The sequence below is a fragment of the Anoplopoma fimbria genome, chromosome 11, assembly GCF_027596085.1.
Source record: "Anoplopoma fimbria isolate UVic2021 breed Golden Eagle Sablefish chromosome 11, Afim_UVic_2022, whole genome shotgun sequence".
In the NCBI taxonomy this organism is placed as follows: Eukaryota; Metazoa; Chordata; class Actinopteri; order Perciformes; family Anoplopomatidae; genus Anoplopoma; species Anoplopoma fimbria.
Window position 1 is genome coordinate 18061643 of NC_072459.1, and position 8400 is coordinate 18070042.

The following is an 8400-nucleotide window of genomic DNA, read 5'->3' on the forward strand; positions in this document are numbered from 1 at the left end:
GTGTGTGTCTCGCTGGCGTGTGGGCGGGTGAGTACAGAAGGATCCGGTGTGTGATACTACAGAGCTGTACCACCTGGTGGCAGTGCCTGACTGTACTCAGGGAAGCACTAACTGGGAAGAAAAGCTTCTGGACTGACATTGGACAATAACTGGCATCACCACATCAGAGTGATCAGTCTGAAATCTTCAACTGAATCGCTCAAACATTTAAAGTGATTCCTCAAAATCATTTCACATATCTGTTTTTGACCTTTTAAAAAACATTCTCAATTGAACTGCACATCAAAAACTAGAAATACGTATGAAGATATCAAATACAAACAGTGTAAATTCCCACTGTAAACTTATTTTTGCTGCAGCTGTGATTTGCTCCTTAAATTATTTGACTGAACAATAATTTGCTCTAAGTGAGTTAGATATACTATTACAGCAGTCTCATAAAGTAAATCAGTCCAGTCCTAACCATATTTGTACAGTACTGAAAGTACTCTAACAAAATAAGAGTTGCAGGGGTGAGAGTATCATTTTTCTCTGAGGAGTTCAGGAATGTAATTTCAAGGTTCAAGGTTAATTTATTCTCCCTGTACAACACACGGTTGCGCAACCAAATGCAGTTTTGGCATAGTTTGCCATGTGGATAAGAACATTGGCTGATAAGTTGAGTCAAAAACTGGCTCAGGAAATAGTAAAAGCAGGGAGCCCAAGCAAATTATACATTAACAAATGTAAGTCATTGACAATTGAACTATCACAAATGAACAATGGGGTGGGGAAAGCAGCTGTGTTGGCCATGAAAGCAATGCATGGATTTGTGGGTAATGTCCAATGGAGGGGCTTCCTGGTGCAAAAGGAAATTAAGATGATGTAAGGACAATGCTTACTGAGCACTGCAGCCAGGTTCCCACTGGGTCACGCAAGAATCGTGAGATCAGAGATCACACCAATATCCATCTTGTCAGGCTTCAAGTTTAAGTCCAGCCAGCCAGTCAGCTTCCTGTGTGGAGCTACTGGCAGCTACGCTGTGACTTTGTTGTGTGTGATGACACAGAGTTTGTTCAGAACAGTTATGATTGCTCTTAAAAGTGGTTCGTTTAGATGCAGCAATGGCATCAGTTCATATCAGAACTGGAGAGTGTTTCTACATTAACAGAAGAGCAAAGACAGCACTGGAGGCTCTCCATGCAAAGGATGTTACCGCATGTTTGGTCGTGCCTGTATGGTTGATGCCATGCTGATTTGCCTTTAAGGAAACAAACTCCACTTTCTGGATCAACAAAAACACGTGCAAGCACCAGAGCAGGACACAACTTCTCATTGGAACAAAGTCCAGTGTCATTCCCAGATCTGATACGATGCACAAGGCATCCTTTAGTATCTGTGAGACACCTCGGCTTTCAAGTTAAACTCCAATGCAAATCAATCTGCAATATAGACGCTCAAAGCAACTACTCCGTCCATGTATGGAGGACTGATTACATGACAATATGATTAAAGTGATTTATTGATCAGTCCTAGTCTTGTTTGGAATGACAATCAACATGACACTTTGTGATTTGAATTAAAAGTCTCTTACAAGCTCATTTCATTATATCAGAGGAAAAGCTTCCATAAATTCAGCTTATCATCATTATTAATACTATTTTTATTTAAAGTAGCCTACCGCTTGTTAAAAGCGCTAGGCCACACATACTTTCACAGCTTTAGTTACAGGTCAGAGTGTTTATATTATTATAATATTTATAATATTAATATAAAATCATAAATACTAAAGCTCAGGAACCTGAAGATGGTAATACACAGTGTGTATGTTAATTATGAGCACAGCACAATAACTGTGTCATGATCAATGTTATTTATCCAGTCAGGTTAAACCAAGCCTGTAACTGGCTGTTATGCTGGTGAACCATGACAGGGTTTACCCAAAATATGGCACTTTGGTTATCCCAACAAATCAATGCTAATTGTTCTATAACATCCTTTATGCACTTTAAAGTTCTGGATAATTGTTCTGCTCTCTACTTTAACTTTTGGTGCTGTATGTATATGTTGATGTACTTTTGTACTTTTACTAATGTAAGATTTTGAATTCAGGACTTGAATGGACTTGACATGTTTTGTGCAGCTCACAGAGAACAACAGAGATGTGCTTGCACACCTGCACACACACTGCACACCTGCACACACATGCTGCACACCATAAGTATCCATGGCGATGTCCTCCAGGAAGAAGTGACCCACCATCCCAGAACTGAAGACCCGGCTTAACCCTTAAGTTACCCCACTTATCTCAAGTCCTGCTTCATAGTACAGGTTCAATTAAGTCCTCACAGTCACATCAATCACCATCACTTTTCCCGGATGAAATCTTTGCCTTCTGAAAAAACAAAATGATTGATAGCAAAATTGAAACACATGGTCCATTTTCTAGGACTGCAAGTGATTTAAGTCAAGAGTCTGAGACAATGATAACACTTTACCACAAGCCTTTGCAAATTTCAGAGACACTGAATGATGAATTGTTGCTGCCCTAAATGGATATGTGACATTTTTCAAAATTACGCTCCCTATGGAACATCTTGTAATGTACCTCTCTGATAAGGGGATTTTTTAGAAACACAAGGAAAGATGAAATGAGGAAGTCTTTTTAAATTGTCTGTCTGAGACCATGAAGCTCACTGACTTTTTTTTATTTACGGGCCACCAGGCTTTGTTTCTGAAAGTATTTCTGGTGATGACTTCGGTCCGAACCTGCTGAAGCGAGAACTTAATAGCAACTATTTAACTGAGAGCATTCATTCTCATATTATTCAGAGACTTGCAGACAGATTGATAACCACTTCCCACAGTATAACTGCTGCACATCATTCTGACAGCATGGCTGGAGAGAGGAAATGGTTTCTGATAAATGAGAAAGCAAGAGATGAGAGAGACAGACACAGAAAAAGACAGAGGCCGGGGAAGGTGCCAAATTTTCTAGGGCCCTAAGGAGAATTTTAAATAAACATACTTTACAAGAATTGTTAGGTTGGATTTTGAAAGAGCTGATTGAGCTGCAGCTCCTGATATTGTAACAAACAAGGGCTTAACCAAGGGCTTAACCATGGTATAGATCATAGTTCTGACGTTGAAATCGACCATCTGAATTCAAAGTTAAAGGGAATCTTCTATGAATTCTCTGGCTGCCCTCCACTTCGTTTTGTTTTGGTCAGTTGCCTGCTCTTTACTGACTTTAACACACCTACCTAAATCATAATTTTAATGTGATACCTTCTGCTTGTTTTACAAGTTTTAATTTCTTAAAGTTTAATGGCTGTTTTGCTCAAAGAATAAAGAACAGTGTACAATGTACAGTAGTCAAGTTATACTAAGCCAATGTAAACTTTTTAGGTATTGTTGTGAAAATAATCAGTCACGATTGTTTCTGAGGATCATATCCTTATAATCTCTAATCTACTGGTTGACCCTTGTCAGTGGAGTCTGGTTCATTGGAGAAAAGTTTCCCATTTCACATGTGTACATTCACCCATTCACACACATCCATACACTGATGCAAGGTGCCAAATGCTCATCAGGAACTAAACTTTTTCTCTTTCACTCACACACTGATGGTTCAGCCTTCATGAGCAATTTGGGGTTCAGTATCCGGCCCAAGGACACCATGCAGAGTGGCAGAGTCAGGAAGCTTGATCTTCCAATTAGTGGACAACCTGCTCTACCTGAGCCACAGCTGCTATACACTGATCTTAATTATTGCATATTTAATGAGTTTGCCTGCCCGACTCTAAACATGTAGTGAATTATTGTGAAGTAGAATTCAGCTTCCAGTGCGTTAGAAAGTGACGCCAAAGGTCCTGATCAAGTGTTAGTATGTGACAGACTGGGACGAGAACGTGTTGTTTGTTCCTGTGCTCTCAGTATTGAGATTGTTTATGCTAAATTAATGGTCTCACTTCTAGCATGGCTATGAGCCAATCATTACTAAGTGTTTGAGGTGGCAGGCTCACCTAGACACACCTCTTCTAGAAATGACCAAAATAAGCCTTTCAATGAGTTCAAGCATATCAAGAAGTGAAAAGTTAAGTTCCTGACTGAGCAAGAGCATTCAAATCCATGGTACTGGTAATAGATGACTCTGTTATGAATGATTATCACTTCAAGAGATTACAGACAAAGTGGAGAATAAGGGACAAAGGGAGAAACCATAAATACAGAATAGATTGAAAGAGCCTGACAGTGAAAAGAGAGACAAACACAAGGAAAAAGGGGAATGATGTCATGCCAGCTTCTGTCAAATGCTTTCAGTTTCACAGATTGGAATAGAAAGACTGACTGACAACAGATAGGGAGAAAAATGACGAGAGGAAGAAAAAGGACTTGCAGAGGAGGAAAGAGAAAGAGAGACAAGTAAAATGACTACAATGATGTCAAACAATAGACTGGAGTGACAGTCAAAGTGAGTCAGGTGTCTGACGCTCTGTCTTAAGCACGGCAGAGTGACTCACTTCTCTTTCATTATCTTTAAGATTGATAGAATTTATTGTCCTCCGTTAGAGGAAATTTGTGCCCACAGCCTGTACACACATAAGAACAATTAAGGAGAATTGATCATGAAAAAAACAGTGAATGCAGAGGCCACAAAGCTCTTTGTACCGTTTACAGAACAGAGATCTGTATCAAATGTATCAAATGGGAGAGTAGAGTGAAGTATGAGTACAGGGGATTGCCGGGGTCACGTGCTATGGTGGGGGCTTTGCAAGTGATGGCAGTGTCAATGAAGGCCAGAGGTTAGCAGTAGGGAGCAATGATAGCAGCATTGTGTGTGATTTTGAAGAGTTTGAGGTTCCTGTTGGTGGGATAAAGCAATGTCAATCAGCTCTTTGCTGGAGCATGGGGCACAATTCTGTAACTTGGTTTGATTCAAAGGTCAAACAGGACTTTTTTTAGTTTTGGTAATCTGTGTGGCCCAAGACATCTCAACAACTGCAGGCTGGACATTAAATTACTATTAACTTACTTATTTAAGGATTCAAGGATAATGTATTGCCATTATGCAACACAGGGTTGCACAACAAAATTAAGCTTAGCGGAAGTTCAGTCAGGGAGACTATCTTTACACTCCTTGTCATTCATTATCTTAGTCACTCTCTCCCCATGACTACTCTATCAGCTGATTGTGGGTTTCACTTAAAGTTAACCAACCAGTGTCTGCCATGGTTTCCTTAAGCCAATCACATCTGTTAAAATGACTAAAAGGACTGTATAGTTTGTTACTAGTTCTCTAAAAGTTGTGACCACCAGGGGGCATTGGTAAGAATGCACTCCAGGGTAGATATTTCTTTAAGGAATTTATTGACTATAGTCAAACAATAATTTGCTGATTAGGGCACTTAAGGCTTGAATGCGACACAGCCATTATTAAACAGAGTTAGTTTCACTTTCAAACATACACAGCGTGCAGGCAGCGAAACTACTTAGCAAGTAGTCCCTAAGCAAACAACCGCGAACGAGCGGCCAAAATATACATCAGACTCAACTGCTGTTCAAACTAAACAATGTAAATATTATGACACAATACAACTAACATAGTGGTTTATGTTTATTTACTGGTTGTTTGCACGCACACAGTCTTGTGTGCGTGCAAACAACCAGTAAATAAATTACGGACACGGCAGTCCCTTTGCGCCGCCACTTCTGAAAACCTTTTCACCAACTAATGCCGGTCGTATTAGTGCAGGTGACTGCCGTCCTCTTCCGCGAGCAGGGTGGCGTAGTGCAGTTCCTGCTCGACTGCTTCTCAGAAACTCTGCTACAGGGGTCTTCCTTCGTCACAACATTGTTGCTCTCAAACTTTAAAAATGTTCTCCTCTCTGATGCTGATATTTGTCATTTCAGCACCAGCATTTCAGCATCAGATATGAATGGATGCATTTTCCTTACCCTTTTCTACATCTCGTTGTTGGTAACTGAGACGATGTCGGATCCAAGTCAGGACTTAATATCAATGTTCAGCCGGAGCTGGCATTCAGCCTGCCGGCGCAGGAGCAGTCGGCAGCGCTGTGCAGCGACTCCCCCTCAGACAAGCAGGAAGCCTCTTCCTCAGCTAGAAGATCGTAGTGGTTTCCCAGCACCCATCTTTCCTCTCTCCCAGCTCCGTGAGCAGTAAGTCTAACAGTTATCCGCAATCCAGTCTATCCTCCCCGGCCCCCCGCCCATGCGTAAAGGACGAGAAAATCAGGCTCATCCAAAGCTCCGCAAGTGAAGACGAAATAAGTAGCATCCCATACTCTTTCTCCACCGGCAACTCCTGGCAGACAACTCCGTCATCTCCACCCTGCAGTCACGGGTTAGCTCCATCCACACCATTGATGCTCGCCTTCAGTACCTGGAAACGCTACAGCTGCTACTACATCATCAGTTATCCATGCCGCCAACCAGGACTCCATGCAGCAACCAGCCATCTTGCTAAATCAGGCACACATGACAGTTTCAGGCTCTGAGCCGCTAAAACTAGAACTTTGTTTCTGCTGCCTCTGCTTTTATTGGACAGAGGAGAAATCCATGTGTCGTGACGCACGTCTAGAGTTCCTGGGCATCACTCTCCATTCAGTTCATATGAAAGCGTACCTTCCAGCCATGAAGTTGGAGCACATCCGCGAAATTAGGAATCTTGTTGCGTGGGGAAAAATACTTAACTAAGCAGCAGTTAAGCTTAGTTTACACTCGCATAGCGAAGCCAGCGCGAGGCGCCCGCGGCAGAAGATGACGTAATCACGGCCGGCACCTGCTGCGTGTAGGCCCGCAGTTGTCGCATGCTAGATCACTTGACTGTGACAAATACTTCACTGTTAAAACACTTTAAACATGTCTGGGTATTATAGAAAGAAAGCCAATTCACTTTTAAATGCTTTAGAAATCAAATAGTTTACAGGATAGCACACCTTTGTTTCTTTACAATGCATTTACAATTTGACCTGGTGATTTTATACAAAATCAATAATAATTAATAATAATAATAATAATAATAATAATAATAATAATAATAATAATAATAATAATAATAATTAAGCCTTTATTAGTCCCACAATGGGGAAATTCGGTTCTCTGCATTTGACCCATCCCGGAGGAGCAGTGGGCTGCAATGAAGCGCCCGGGGAGCAATTTTGGGGTTAGGTGTCTCGCTCAAGGACACCTCGGCATGTTGCCTGTAGAGGGGTTCGAACCACCGACCAAAGGTGATTTTGTAAAAAAATTGGTCCATTAATATAAGATATGAGCTTACAGATAACTAAAATCACTCCTCAGCATTGTGGAGGTTGGTTTATGGCTTTTGCCGGTTACACCTACAGTCTATGGGCATTGTATGGGTTACACCCGTTCTCTCTTTGTTCTCTTTGTTTGTTTGCGCTCTGGAGTTTTGGTGAGAATAACAAGGCATCGAGTTTAAATGGCTCCGTTAATGCTTGGAACTCACACTGCGGCGCAAATGCGAGTATAAACAAAGCTTTACTCCCTCCTTGGCCATCTCAAATTCGGCAGGCAAGTCATCTCTCAGGGGCGCTCTTTCGTCTCACACTAGCTGGACATGGTGTCTTCTGTGTCCATTATGCTATCTCATCTATCTTGTTGACGGATGCCGCTGTGACCTGCGTTTCTGGTCTCTTCTCCTCGATCACTGTGTTTTTTGGGGGTTTCTATCAAGGCCAGTGGTTTGCCAGTCACTGGCCTCTCTCTTTTCACAGTTTGATCTCCGTCTGTGCAATAATTAAGTTGTCATCGTTATTGTCAACAGTGGGCGCTCCACTTCCAAAGACATAATGCCTTTTATGAGAAACATCACGTGGTCAGCCATCACATTATTATCAGCACGTCACGTGCAGGTAACATAAAAGCTGATTCCCTTTCCCGTTTTACATTCCAGACTTTCCGGAGCATACAGTGGGTACGGAAAGTATTCAGACCCCTTTAAATTTTTCACCCTTTGTTTCATTGCAGCCATTTGCTAAAATCGAAAAAGTTATTTTTTTTTCGCATTAATGTACACTCAGCAACCCATCTTGACAGAAAAAAACAGAAATGTAGAAATTTTTGCAAATTTATTAAAAAAGAAAAACTGAAATATCACATAGTCATAAGTATTCAGACCCTTTGCTCAGTATTGAGTAGAAGCACCCTTTTGAGCTAGTACAGCCATGAGTCTTCTTGGGAATGATGCAACAAGTTTCTCACACCTGGATTTGGGGATCCTCTGCCATTCTTCCTTGCAGATCCTCTCCAGTTCTGTCAGGTTGGATGGTGAACGTTGGTGGACAGCCATTTTCAGGTCTCTCCAGAGATGCTCAATTGGGTTTAGGTCAGGGCTCTGGCTGGGCCAGTCAAGAACGGGGGAGGCTACCGGACAGA